Here is a 14,345-nt window from a genome sequence, read left to right on the forward strand (position 1 = left end):
GATATTGCCCGCGTCCACTCACCACAAGTGCAATCTCGCAAACAAAAGAAAATTGCGCGAATCTTACGTCGCGATTTTCCGTGAAAACAAGAACAAAAGAATTTTCGCCCGACGGATGCTTTGTGATTCGAAAGAGGAATAGCTCCGCCGGTAGTTTGTAAGTAAATAAGTATCGTTTTAATCACATATTCTAACACACATACACTTTCTATTTGTAACACACTATAATCATTCTGTATTCAAAAGGTATTTTGCTATTTAAAAATAAATCATGTATTCATAAAGTCAATTTCTTTACTTACCTAACTAAACCTAAAATTCAAAATCATTTCAAAAATAGTGCATTTAACGAATCAGAAGGTAACTTTTAAAAGTAGGATAACGTCCCCACAAAATTAAACAGAATAATCAAACATTCTGGCAGCTTGGTGCCTCCCCAAATCGAGATAAAGGGCCATCTTAAAAGCCTAATTTATAAATTTATTTCTGGTTTGTAACAATAAATGAAAGTAAAACTTAATTGTACAAATAACAATAAATCAAGATAATCGATATTACATCAAAGAAAAATATATAATAATAATATAATCAATAAATAATATAATTTAAAAATTTGTTAAATATAAAAGACATGATAATAAAACTAACTATCTAAGCTCGGGTGGATGGCTAGATTGTATTATTTCTAGAATCATTAATTAAATAATAAGTATAATAATAATTTAAATACATAAATATATATTTAGCAATATAATTGAATATAAATTAAGTGATATATAAAACAAAAATTGATATTAAGAGTAATTAATAGATAAATGTAAATAAAATTTATTCAAGTAAAATAAATAAATAAATAATGATTAATATTACGGTTATAAATAATATTTAGTATTTAGTAAATATAATATTAAAAAAAGAAAAAAAATACCTACATATATATATTGTTTGTCAAATAAGTGTTTCTTGATCTTGTATTTTTTTATGTTTTAGAACATAATTAACAAAACTGACCATTATGTTACATTTCAAGGATTTTATTTTTCTTTTTAAAAAAAAAGTCAAGCATATATTATCGATTTTTTTTATACTAAAATTATAAACAATATACCAAATATAATCAATTATAATTCTAATATTCCTAAGTAATTATTTTTTTATATATAAATCAATAAGTAAATAAAATTTAATTGTATGAACAATAGATAAAGAAAGATAGCGGTCCTTAGCATTTGAACCAGTAGGGCTGCAGGTCGATTTTCCATCGCTAAAAAAAATATATATGTATTTTTGCAAGAGTAAATAAAGTGTAATTCAATCACATAGGAAAATTGCCTTAAAGGTTAAGAATATCCCACTTACTAAACTCCATTCTCGCTGGGCATCCCCCAGAACTCCCCATTCCCCGGGCCTGTAGAGTTGACGATAAAGCAGGTTCAGGACGCCCCAAACAGCCCTAAATCCCATTCTTGGAGGAACCAAGGGCAAGTCTTTAAATTCCCTGTAAAGAAAAAAAGAAAACTCAATTTTACGTTTCGACAGCCCTGCTGTCTTTTGATTATAAATTATAATTTATTAATTAATAAGGTGATATTTAGGAACATTGCAACAATGTTGCGAAGCCATATGAGCAACAGACAACATTGTTGCAACGCGATAAATTAGGGAATATTGCAATTATTGTATTGCGAATGCATGTTATGACGTTAATTCTAATTTAATAAAGAAATATTTTCAAAGAATTTTCTGTAACATCAAGAAAATTGGCACCTTTTGTATTAAATTTAACTCGGTGGAATTTTTTTATATTATTTAAAAATTCGCCATCAGGCGCCAATTAATTTTTAGATTAATTAATAAACTCTGGACACAATTAACAAACAACGATACTCAAACGGCTAGCAAAACCTCAGAGACACTCTTACTCTCATGAGGGAATTCTGTCCGAGAAAATGACGACAGAAACGCCAACGTTGGGACACGACTGGACCGAGACTGGTACAATACTGGTAGGACTTACCCACGGTGATGTGTAGTCGACACCCGGTTGAACCTCGACTCCTGGCGACGTTCTAGGATGCTGTATTGGTAGGTCTCTCCAAAAAAAGGAACACCAACAAATTTCACTTCACAAGAAAAATAGTCTCTTTATTTTTATATTTATGCTTATTATACTAAACTTCTCACACAGTTAATACTTCGCTCTAAATTTATAAACTATATAAAGTACTCTCAACCACTTTCCGTAACGACACTCTCACTTTAAACAAAAATTTAATATACTCGTGTATTTTCTCTACCACGAGGCGCGACTAAAATGGTTCAGCACGTGCTAACTTAATTATGGTGGCAAAAGTATTGGCAAGACGCCGACGCTTTCTTTCACCTGTTGACTCGTCTTCTTCCTATCTCCGTTTCTCTCTTTCAGCTTCTCCTGGCACTACTCCTCTCTCTCTCACCTACTCGCTGGTCCTGACCTCACATACTCGAACTAACTTGCCAAGCGACACACTTTCTTTTCTACTTGTGGGTCACTTGGCAGTTCGGCACCTACATTACCGCGGTCCACACTCAACACCGGTCAGGGGGGAGAATTATTCAGAGATGGCGTGACGATTCACTCCGTCACAATGTATACTTGGACGGCTACGGAAACACATACTAGCCCACGGCTACAGTCACCAACATATGCGTGTCGCATTATAGCCTCTACTCGTTGCTTGATCCTCCCGAGAACCTTCCCCTTTCCCCGCGGGTCCATAAGCTGCGAATCACAGCATCACAACAATCGCACGTGCGTTTCACAGCTGACTCAATGACATAAGATGCTTAGTGCACCTTGCTTTCAGTATATGTACATTGCAAGGCTAAAGGAATAATTATTTATTATACATTTTATATTTATATTATTTTATATTTCAGACCATTTCCGTTCTCACAAAACTATCGTGAGAATCCAAATTGTCAGCAAAACGCAACATCCAATGGACATTTCAATTAACGCAGTACAACTTCTTCTTTCTATCGAGCAACACCTCTCTTGGCTCTGGCCTGGTAAGTGTTGCAAAAACCAAGAACGCCGCGACTTAGCCCGTCTGCGATTCGTCCCCCGCGTAAAACTTCCTAGTATAACGCGAAAGGGAGACGAAAAATTAAAGTAAACCATCTAACCGACGGAGTCCTGTGTGGATTGTGTTTGGAAAGTCGGATTAATTAGATCAAGTTAATCAAATTTGCTTCCTAAACCGGCCAGTCCGTGTGTGTAACACCTGCGCCGTCCAAGTACAACGGCCGAACAAACATTCATTCGAATCAATTTAACCTAAAATTCATTTTGTTCTGTAAAAGCTACGAGTAAATAAATTGGATAAAAAAAGGATTCGAATAACTAAGTATTGGTTGTGTGTGACAACGTGAATTATTTCTGCCCGACGGTAACCGGATTGTAAACCTACGTCCGTCGGTAGTCGTAAGTAAGAAATTGTATCGTTCTAATTATCTACTTTCTAAATCAGCAAGAAAAATAAATTCTTCTTAATTAAATGCTTTCTTTATCTATTACTTGCTTTGCCTTCACACCCTTAAATACCAAATAGTTAACGCAATAACGAAGTAGAGCATAAGCGAACGAGCCTACAAAATAAACAAGATAGGTTTCTATCTTGGCAGCTTGGAGCCTCCCCGAACCCGAAATTTCAGAACCAACTCAAAGGCTAAACAAATAAGATTTCCGGTTTGTAACATAATAATTGATTTATGTAGATTCATACCGAGACATTATAAGTACTCCTACAGGGTTGCCTAAAAAATACAATTTTATTTTTTCCTGACTTCAAAACAAAATTTCGATTTTTCTCTAATCTGAATAAAAAAATTCAAAAACAGTTCAATTGAAATTTTTGCAAAATTTAAAATACAATTATTTGAAACTCAAATATTTTTTTAAATAAATATTTAATTAGTATTACTTTTCTCACAGCCTTTGAAATTTCAGTTTGAAACCTCCCTAATTTAAATAATCTCTGGAAATTTCATCTGTATTTAACTGAAATTATTTTTAAAGTTAATTAAAATTAATAATTTTAACAAAATTATTATAAAATTTAATAAATGAAAACAAAATTGATTATGTACCTACTAATTGAAAAGTAGAGTTTTTGTAGTGTTTCTAGAAATTTGATATTTATAGAGTACTTTTCATAACAAATCTTGACATTTCCCGAACCAATTTCATTTTCCCTAACTTGTTTTTGAATCCTTTGCTTTTCTGACTTGTGGCAATCCTGTTCTACTCTAACTGATCCCAATATTTTATATTATTTATAAAGTGAAATAAAAAAAATAATTAAACTACCTATACCTTTCAGGCCAGACTAGATGAAAGTACACTTTAATCAGAGACAAAATTTGCCTTTATTGCAATGTGAGGTAACTTTTATAAATTATGTTCATTATTTGTTTTTTGAGGTTAAGGCCAAAGAATCCAAATTTTCCATTAAAAAATTTTGAAGACAATTTTTAGTTAGTCAACATATTTATTATTACTATAATTGTCACGACGTTTCGATTGTAGCCACCATCCTTTTCAAGAAAAAACATTTTAAAAAAATTACATTTAATTATAAAAATTATAAGTTATTAATCACAAAAATTATAAATTACAATAATTTAAAGAAATCTTCTTTCTATAACAAAAACGTGAGAATACATACGTGGTAAAGCATGTTTAATTTGTTTTAGGAGTTGAGAAACAACTCCTCATCACCACTACTACATATTTAAATAAATAAATCAATCAACAAGAGCAGAAAATGACACAAGCAATACAGCCCTATCTTTACATGCAAAGGACTTAAAACACAATTTTGATTTTAACAAAGTTAAAATTTTAGAAACGAAACAAAACACCTAAATACCAAGTTCTGTAAAGATTCAAGAAATTTTTATAAATCCGACCGCCATATTAGATTCCTCATTCATATTTCAAAAATCTGACTTTAAATTCGTAATCAGTGACCCCAAAAACCCCTCGATACCAAGTTTCCTAAAAATTCAAGAATTTTTTTAAAATCCGACCGACATATTTGATCCGCCATTTTGTATTTTGATAATCTGCCTCTAAGTTCGTAATCAGCAACCCTAATAAAGCTTGTATACCAAGATTGTGGTAAATCCGACAATATTTATAGAATTTCATCTGTCACGTAAAATCTAATATGTATTTTAAGGTTAGGAAAAATCCTGACGTGATGGAGCAAAACGGACTTCAGATTCGTTTTCAGCGACCCCAAAAACATATAATACACCAGATTTGATCGAAGGAACCTTTCAACGAATTTTTTTGTGGTCCTGTGTATTCTATTAATTTAACGGACCTCTTGTGGTTATCCTGTGGATATTCTGTAGATTTCACATTATTATTTTAATATTTAACTTAAAAGTTGACTACAGATAATTTAAAATCAATCACAATTTATGTTTGATTTCAATATATAATCTCTTAAACTGAACCAGAAAATGTGTTTGAATGAAACTTAAATATGTTTGACTGTATAGCAAAGATAATTTAAGTTTGATTTAAACAAAATTTGTTTGAATCAAATAATTATTTTTCTCAGTGTAAAGATATCTTAGAGATATCTTGTGACATCCAGGGGTCATCTAATAGACATCTCTATTTCTCCTCTATAGGATATTGTGATAATTTCTTTCAAACATCCACAGGTATCCTATGGATATCCCACATATGATATCCCAAGATATCCAATGCTATGAGGGAAGAAATATAAATATTAAATACATATTTACTTGATAATAAAAAACGAGAAACTTACTAGCAGCCTTATACTTTTTGTTTGTGTCGTGAAAGGATAAATCGTCGGCTGCTATTTGCTTTCGCTTATGATTCTTATTATCAATAGTAGTAGCTGATCCAGATGCTCCTACTGATGCATTAATGTGTTCATTTGTGTCTAAGAAAAAAAATTCATAATATTTCTTATTATTTAGGTACATTAGTAAAAAACTTAAATACTACTGATGCATTAATGTGTGCATTTGTGTCTAAGAAAAAAAATTCATAATATTTCTTATTATTTAGGTAAATTAGTAAAAAATTTAAATTATTTGTGACAAAAATGCATACACTAGGACTTATTAATGTGATCCACAATTAATTCTGGCACATGAAACAAATCGTCAATATCATCATGATTTGGTTTATCGTTTGTTGCATGGATTGTATTCTCCATGAGCACTTCTTCTGAGTGATTCTTGCATACAAATTCCTTTTTGTCTAAATTATTGAGCTCCTTTAGAGCTTCTTTATAAGTTTCTGAAAACAAGACATAAATTATAATCATAACATTTTAAAAATGTAGTTGTTATTATTATTATTACTATTGAATAAGTATTGAATCAGTTAATAAAATTTAAATCATTAATAAAATACTTAATAATAATTTTAATTTAAGAAAAATTTTTAAATCTTAATTATTTATAGGCACGCAGAGTTTGGCTAAATAAAAGCTATTTGAGATAAGAATTCATCGTTAAAAAAATCTTAATAAAAATTCAGATGAATTAACATGTAAGTAAAAATGCAGCTGAAATAAATATATTTTAATAAAATTTGAATTTGATTTAAGAAAGGACCCTATTAAAAACACTGCTTGATTGGAAGATATAAATCTTGCGATAAAAATCGAGGACGAAATGGTTTGAAACAAAATTATTATAGACTTGGCAACAAAACATACATATAAGGAAAAGAACCTTTTCCTTTAAGATATATTTTAGGCGTACAAGCATTTTTGTTTAGAAATTTGAACCGGCGTGAGTCACGTAGTGAGCGAACCGATGCAATATATTATGATAGGATCACTATATAAGCATAATAGAAGATAAATGAAAAAATTATATTCTTAAATTCAATTTCTCTTAAAATAAAGGTTCTTACTTTAAGTTAATTTAAAATTGAATTATTATTAAATTAAATATAACATTACATTCAATTTACTTCACTTTAAATCAATTCAATTAAAAGGCATTTATAAAATGTTTTGGCCTATTTCAGTAAAAAGACAAGTAGTTTTTATATTAATTTGTTAAGTTTCATTAAACTAAAAAATTATAAACTATTAAAATCTGAAAAAACGGCCTCAAGGAATGTCTAAAGAATTTATTCTCCTTTAATTTAAATCCAAGAACACTCAAATCGTTCAAAAATTGTAGACTGTAGACATTTTTGAACAATAAATTTTAAAAAAATCCCACTGTGTGACGCGTCAATAGCACAGCGCAATTGTTGCTATTTTAAACAAATTATGAACAAAATTTAACAAATATTTTTTGTTCAGAAGCAGTGTTATTGTATATTAATCATTTCAAATTTTATTAAAATCCATTAAATAGAATGGTAAATAGAATGATAAATTGTTTAAAAAATATCTCTTAAAAAATTAAAATGTTGCAAAAAAACTTTGGGGTCATATTTTGATACGAAAATACTATAAAATTATTAGTATGAAATATAAAAATATCTCTATCGAAAAATTAGTGGCACGCTTCAGAAGTTTTTAGCCTACATTTATTATTATAATCATAAGAATGAGAAAAACAAAAATTATAATTTATTTTTAAAAAGGGTCAGAATTCGTGAAATTTTTACAGAAAACAAAAAGTATTTTTTTTAAATCGAAATGTTGAAAAAACATTTCTATTTGGCCTTTAGAATGTGTCCACCAAAAAACAGAAAAAAAATTATTTTGTATAAAAGTTATTGCAAAATTAATTTTTTTGCAACTTTTAAAACAAAATTTTATTTCTCCTAAATTAATGAACCGATTTAAATGAACCAAGCGGGAATATAAAGGGGATAAAATATACTTTCGTTTAGAATTAGAAAATTTTTAAAAAGTTTATTTTTTAATAATTATTAAATAAATTTTTTATAAACAATTAATTTTTTTTAATGTTCTACGCCTTTTAAAAATTTGAAAAAATATTAACATACACTTAAAACTATAAAAAATCAAAATCCGTTGAGAAAATTTTGGAGCGAGAATTATTTTAAAAATTATAAACAAATTATATTGAACGGAGATGCTATTTTGATGATTTTCAGAATTAAAACATTATTTTTAACTACGAAATGAACAAAACACTGTCAAATTAACATTTTTATTCAATTATATAACCATAAAAATGATCAAAAACTAAGTTCAGCGTTGATGCACAACACCGCGCCAATATAATTTGTTTATAACTTTTAAAATAATTGTCGCTCCAAAATTTTCTCAACGGATTTTGATTTCTTATAGTTTTAAGTGTAAGTTAATATTTTTTTCAAATTTTTAAAAGGCGTAGAACATTTAAAAAAATTAATTGTTTATAAAAAATTTATTAAATAATTATTAAAAAATAAACTTTTTAAAAATTTTCTAATTCTAAACGAAAGTATATTTTATCCCCTTTATATTCCCGCTTGGTTCATTTAAATCGGTTCATTAATTTAGGAGAAATAAAATTTTGTTTAGAAAGTTGCAAAAAAATTAATTTTGCAATAACTTTTATAAAAAATAATTTTTTTTCTGTTTTTTGGTGGACACGTTCTTAAGGCCAAATAGAAATGTTTTTTCAACATTTCGATTTAAAAAAAATACTTTTATTTTCTGTGAAAATTTCACGAATTCTGACCCAAAAATAATTTGTTTATATTATTTAAATGTTTATAAATATTTCCATTATAACTTCGCAAGATTTTCAAAACATTTTCAAGTTTTTACAATATTGCTTCCTCATAAAGGAAGCCTTATAGTGATGTCGATTTCCGAATTTTTTAGAACCAATTATTTTTACAAATTTTCAAGTGTAGTATATATAATTCGTCGAGAGGAACAAATGTCCGGATGTATGTGTGTATGTATGTATGTGTGTGTGTATGTATGTGTGTGTGTGTATGTCACCGATTCTTGTGGACAAATTTTCTCTTACACGTCTTGACGGATTTTGATAAAATTTTGTAGGTGTATTACGGTCACGAATACCAAAAATCAGACAAAAGGATTTTCAAAAATGTCTAAAAAAAAAAATTTTTTTCAACAATTTTTTAATTTTTGAAAAAATAATTTTTGGATTTTTTGAAGTAACTTTTTTCTACATTAAAATTTTTATTAATTCTTGTCAAAATTGCATTCCTGACATAAAAACGAATCGATTCATGTATATGAAGTATATATTTTATCAAAATTTATAGAATTAATAAATATTTTAAATTTTCACAAAAAATTGAAATTTTGTATTTTTTGACATTTTATCTTAACACTTTAAAATAATTATTCTAAAATAAAAAATTAAACAATTGGTATATATTATATTGAGGAAGCTTAATGATCATGAAATGAACAACTTGTTTAAATATCGCAGATTGATTTAATATTCTTCAGATTTGAAGACTAATCTGGCAACACTTTATTCTATTATATTTAAATCTACAAACATGACATTTAATTCACACTCATGAACAGTGCACAGTCACTTTTAACCTAATGAAATATTACTCTATAAATGCTTTTTATAAACTGTGAGGGAAACATTTTTCAAAATAGGAGAATGAACTCAAAGAAATAGGAAATAATACTGTCTTCTATAGTTTTCACTTTTAACATAATAATTTATATATTTTTCTATTATTCTTTATAACAATCCCAAAATAGAATGAAAAAATATTTTGACCTCTATAAAGGTAAATTTACAACAAATTTTAATTATGTTTTTCCTTAATCTCTTTTTAAATCATATGTAAGAATATAATAATTGAAGGGTATATAATATCTTCTTCTAATCTTCTTTTATTCTTTCGTAGAAAAAACGAAGCAAGACAAAATAACGAACAGCAGATTATTGATGTGAGTGATAACGATGAAAATCAAAATAATGAAAATCAAAGTAACTATGAGAAGGACAATTAAAATAATTAAATAGTATCATAATATATAAACATGTAATGCAATCTCATTAGATTTAAAAACTCTTTTGATTTTACTTTTATTTTACAAGAAGGCTGAGCCTTACAAAGTTTTTTTAAGATTAAGCTTACTTGTTCTTTTTTTAAGGGTTTATTACGTGTTTAATAAAAAATTACAAAATGTCGGCAGTAAGAAAGAATAAAAAGAGATTAAAGACATGGATAAATGGATAGTTGGAGTGTGTGAGAGAAAGAAAATAATAGAGTAAAAGAGAGACTAAACGAAAGAATTAAATAGAATAAATGAAAAAGTTAAAGAAAAAAAAGAGGGAGAGAAATATTTGTATAAAATGTGATAAACGTCAAGAAATTTCCACCGTGTCAATTTGAATAATATCTCACATGCAAACAAAATATTTGGAAAGAAAATTGAAAGGAAACGTTCTTTAAAAGTAAATGTTTCAAACAAGAAGGTTGGAATTATTTTTACAAAATTAATTTAAAAAGAAATAAATAAAATAATAAATTATATAAAAAATTAATAATATAATACAAGTATATAATTTAAAAAAACAAAAAGAAGAAAAGAAGAAAAGAAATTTATTTATATATATATATAGTAAAAATATTAATGAAAAAAATAAAAGTAAGTGCAATTTAATAAGAAAATTACAAGTAAGTTTTTTTTTATTTTTCTTAAAGCATTTTTAAATTCATTCTCTTTAATTTCACTATTTTATTTTCTTTCTAATTATTTGATTCTCTTTTATTCTCTTATTCTCTCTTATTTTCTCTTACTCTCTCTCTCTCTTACTCTGTCTCTCTATCTCTCTATTTAATTCTTTCTTATTCTCTCACTCTCTCTCTTTAATCTCTAATTCTTTCTTATTTTTTCTTATTCTTTTATTCTCTTTCTTATTGTCTTATTCTATTATTCTCTCTCTTACTCTCTTTCTCTTATTCTCTGTATATCTTTCCTTTTTTTCATTTTAATGTTAAATAATAATTTTTCCTTTTTTAAATGTTTTCAGAAATTTAGAAAATTAATTAACAAAAAAGAAAAAAATGAATTCAAACAAATGTCAAACTCTGGTGGAAGCGGAATTGGATTTTTTGGAATTCCTCGAAGGAGACGATGATGATGAAAATGATGGCGCCGCCAACATAAGGAAAAAAATGAATTTAAACAAATGTCAAACTCTGCAGGAAGCGGAATTAGCCTTTATGGCATATATGGAAGGAGACGATGATGACGGAAATGATAGCGCTGCAAGCAGTTACAAAAAAAAGAGAATTAGCAAAAAAAATGTGATTAAAAAAAGTGAAAAATATGAAATGAATGTGGTGAATATGAATGTGACGAATGTGTATGAAAATGATAAGGATGTTTGGAGTAAAATGGATGTTGAGACAAGTGAAAATTATGGTATGAATGATTTTATTATAAAAAGAAAAATGTGTGTGAGTGAAATGGAAGAAAGTAAGAGTATAAATGATGAAAATGAAGTGAATAAAAATGACGAAGAGAAATGGAAAAAATACGACAATTATTATATTTATTTTGAAGAAAATAAACATTTTAAAATTGAATTAATTATAAACGACGACAGTGACGACGACAGTGACGATGTTGATGACAATGATGATGACGATGATGCTGTAGTTGATGTTGATGACGATGATTATGACTGATGATCATTAATTAATTTGTATAATTTGTTTTAAAAAGATTAAAAATTACATTTAAATAAAAAGAAAAAATTTAAAAATGTGTTTCATTTTAATTTTAAATATTCCCTCCCTCTCTCTCTATTATATTTATTTCAATTATTCAATTTATATGTTCTTGTAACTTTTTTAGCCCTTAAAATTGGATGATTATAAAAAAAAATTTCCTCAAAAGTTTAAAATTGATTAACTGTTTTTTTAAATGTCATTGTTTATATGTTAAAAAGTTTGAAAAAAACAATTTAAAATTTGAAAAAAAATATATAGCTACCTTTCTTTTATAGAGACAGCTTTGGCCACTGATTAAAAATTACGGTTGTCACTGTAGTTCATATAACTGAATCATTTAAAATAAAATAAAAATTAATCATAATTCTAAAATGGACGACTTAACCCCTTAACTGCCGACTGTAAAACACTAAATGTACCCAGAATGCCAAGAATAAAAAATCGTCCAATTTGTCTGAAACTTGTTACTCAGGGGTTTTCGGGGTCGCTGATTACGAATCTGATCTCGGTTATTCAGAATTCAAAATGGCGGATCCAATATGGCGGACGGATTTTTAAAAATTAATCCAAATTACCTGAAATTTGTTACTCGGGGGTTTTTGGGGTCTCTGATTACGAATCTAATGATTCGTAATCAGGGTCGCTGATGATGAATCCGATGTAAGTTTTTAAAAATTAAAAATTGCGGATCCAATATGGTGAAATTTTTTTTTTTTAATTTTGATTTCGCTTGAAACTTGTCACTCGGGGATTTTTGGGATCGCTGATGACGATTTCTATGACAGTTTTTCAAAATTCAAAATGGAGGGTCCATTATGTCGGATATTTTTTTTTAATTTTGTATTTTCTTGAAAATTATCACTCGGGGGTTCTCGGGGTCGCTGATGACGAATCGGATGTCTGTTTTTAAAAATTCAAAATGTCGGATCCAATATGGCAAACATTTTTTTAAAAAATTTCTGTTTTTATCATAAAAGCAGAACAAATTTTACGAATGCCGGTTTCATAGAACAGCTACAAAAAGAGTGCAAAAATTGAAATTCCATTGAAATGTCCTAACGCATTTCACCTTTCCAATAAGTTCATGGGTTAAGTGGATATTTGTAATTAGCGACCTCGAAAACAACCGAGTAACAATTTTCTGGTAAATTGGATCAGTTTTTAAAAAAGTGATCCGCCATATTGGATTCGCCATTTTGAATTTTGAAAAACCGACATCATATTCGTAATCAGCGACCTCGAAAACCCCCGAGTAACAAATTTCAGGTAAATTGGATTAATTTTTAAAAAATTCATCCTTCATATTAGATCCGCCATTTTGAATTTTTAAAAACCATCATCATATTCGTAATCAGCGACCCCGACAACCCCCGAGTAACAAATTTCAGGTAATTCGGATCAATTTTAAAAAAGTCGTCCGCCATATTGGATCCGCCATTTTGAATTTTGAAAAACCGACATCATATTCGTAATCAGCGACCCCGAAAACCCCCGAGTAATAGATTTCAGGCGGTTTTAGATATTTTTCAAATAAAAATGCATTGTATTTTCCATGGCAAAGATTTTGAAAAATTTGCTAAAAGTGTTGTTTTTAAAAATTTATAACATTTTTAAAATTCACTGAATTTAAGAACAGAAACGTGCGTCGCATTCTGCATAGCGTTGACTTTTTAGAAATCATTTTATTTTTAATTTTCAGCCATTTTTGACTTTTTTACATCAATTTTTATCATGGCAAAGATTGTCAGTTTTCCGGCAGTCAGAGCAAAGTCCGAAATGGCAAAGACCTTTACCATCGGCAGTCAAGGGGTTAATACAGGACCTAAACCTCTGATTTACTACTAATGTTCAAAATTACACTTTTGGTGTATTATTTATGTTTAAAAAATTTGTCTTTTTTTAAATTTTTTAGATTTAAAATTTTACCATTTTCTTAATTTGTAATGTTTTCCTGTATGTATTATTATCAATTATTTATTAATTAAATATTAAATTATTTATAATTAATTATAATATATAATTAATATAATTATTAATTGGTAATTATTAAATAATTAAAAAAATTTTTTTAACTTCATTATTGACATTATTATTATACAAATATGTAAAATACATATATATATATATACTTTTCTCACCAGAAATAGTTATTTCAGGAATTTAAAGGAAACTCATAGCAATAGTATATACGGAATTCAAAGAAGTATGTACACACACACTTATGAGACATTCTCTGAAAAAAGCCACTTAAAAAAAGTGCTGTTTTTTTGGCCAAAATATGTCTTTTAGTACATCCAAAAACTAAGAGAAAAAACATGATTTTAGGTCCGTGCAATGCGGGGTTGCCATACTGTCAGGGGTTACACTTTTTACTAAAATAATTTTCGAACAAATGAATGGATTTTAAAACGCCCAGAGAGTTTTTTCAGCAGAATTACCTAAACTTTACACTATGTTAACACAAATTTTTAACCCTTTATGCCTTCTTTGATTTTTTTCAAAATTACCTCAAAATATTTATTTTTTTATTACCTTTTTATCCCACCAAAAGAAATTTTGGGACAGCAATATTTGTATGAGTTACAAATTAAGAACTAGCTCAGCGCACGCTCTCAATTCGAGAAAATGCTGTCGCGTACAGAAT

The 14,345-nt window shown here is 28.0% G+C and overlaps 1 long non-coding RNA gene across 1 annotated transcript; it reads right to left on the reverse strand.

Annotated features, from left to right (window-relative positions):
• Positions 1 to 1,153: 1,153 nt before the first annotated feature.
• LOC122505879 lies at positions 1,154 to 2,114 on the reverse strand. The gene is made up of 3 exons (XR_006301958.1): positions 2,018 to 2,114; positions 1,360 to 1,498; positions 1,154 to 1,264 (listed from the first exon to the last, which is right to left on the reverse strand). It is a non-coding gene; the product is annotated as an uncharacterized LOC122505879 (long non-coding RNA).
• Between the last annotated feature and the right edge of the window lie 12,231 nt (positions 2,115 to 14,345).

Source organism: Leptopilina heterotoma, unplaced genomic scaffold (genome assembly GCF_015476425.1).
Source record: "Leptopilina heterotoma isolate Lh14 unplaced genomic scaffold, ASM1547642v1 Lhet_38, whole genome shotgun sequence".
Lineage (NCBI taxonomy): Eukaryota > Metazoa > Arthropoda > Insecta > Hymenoptera > Figitidae > Leptopilina > Leptopilina heterotoma.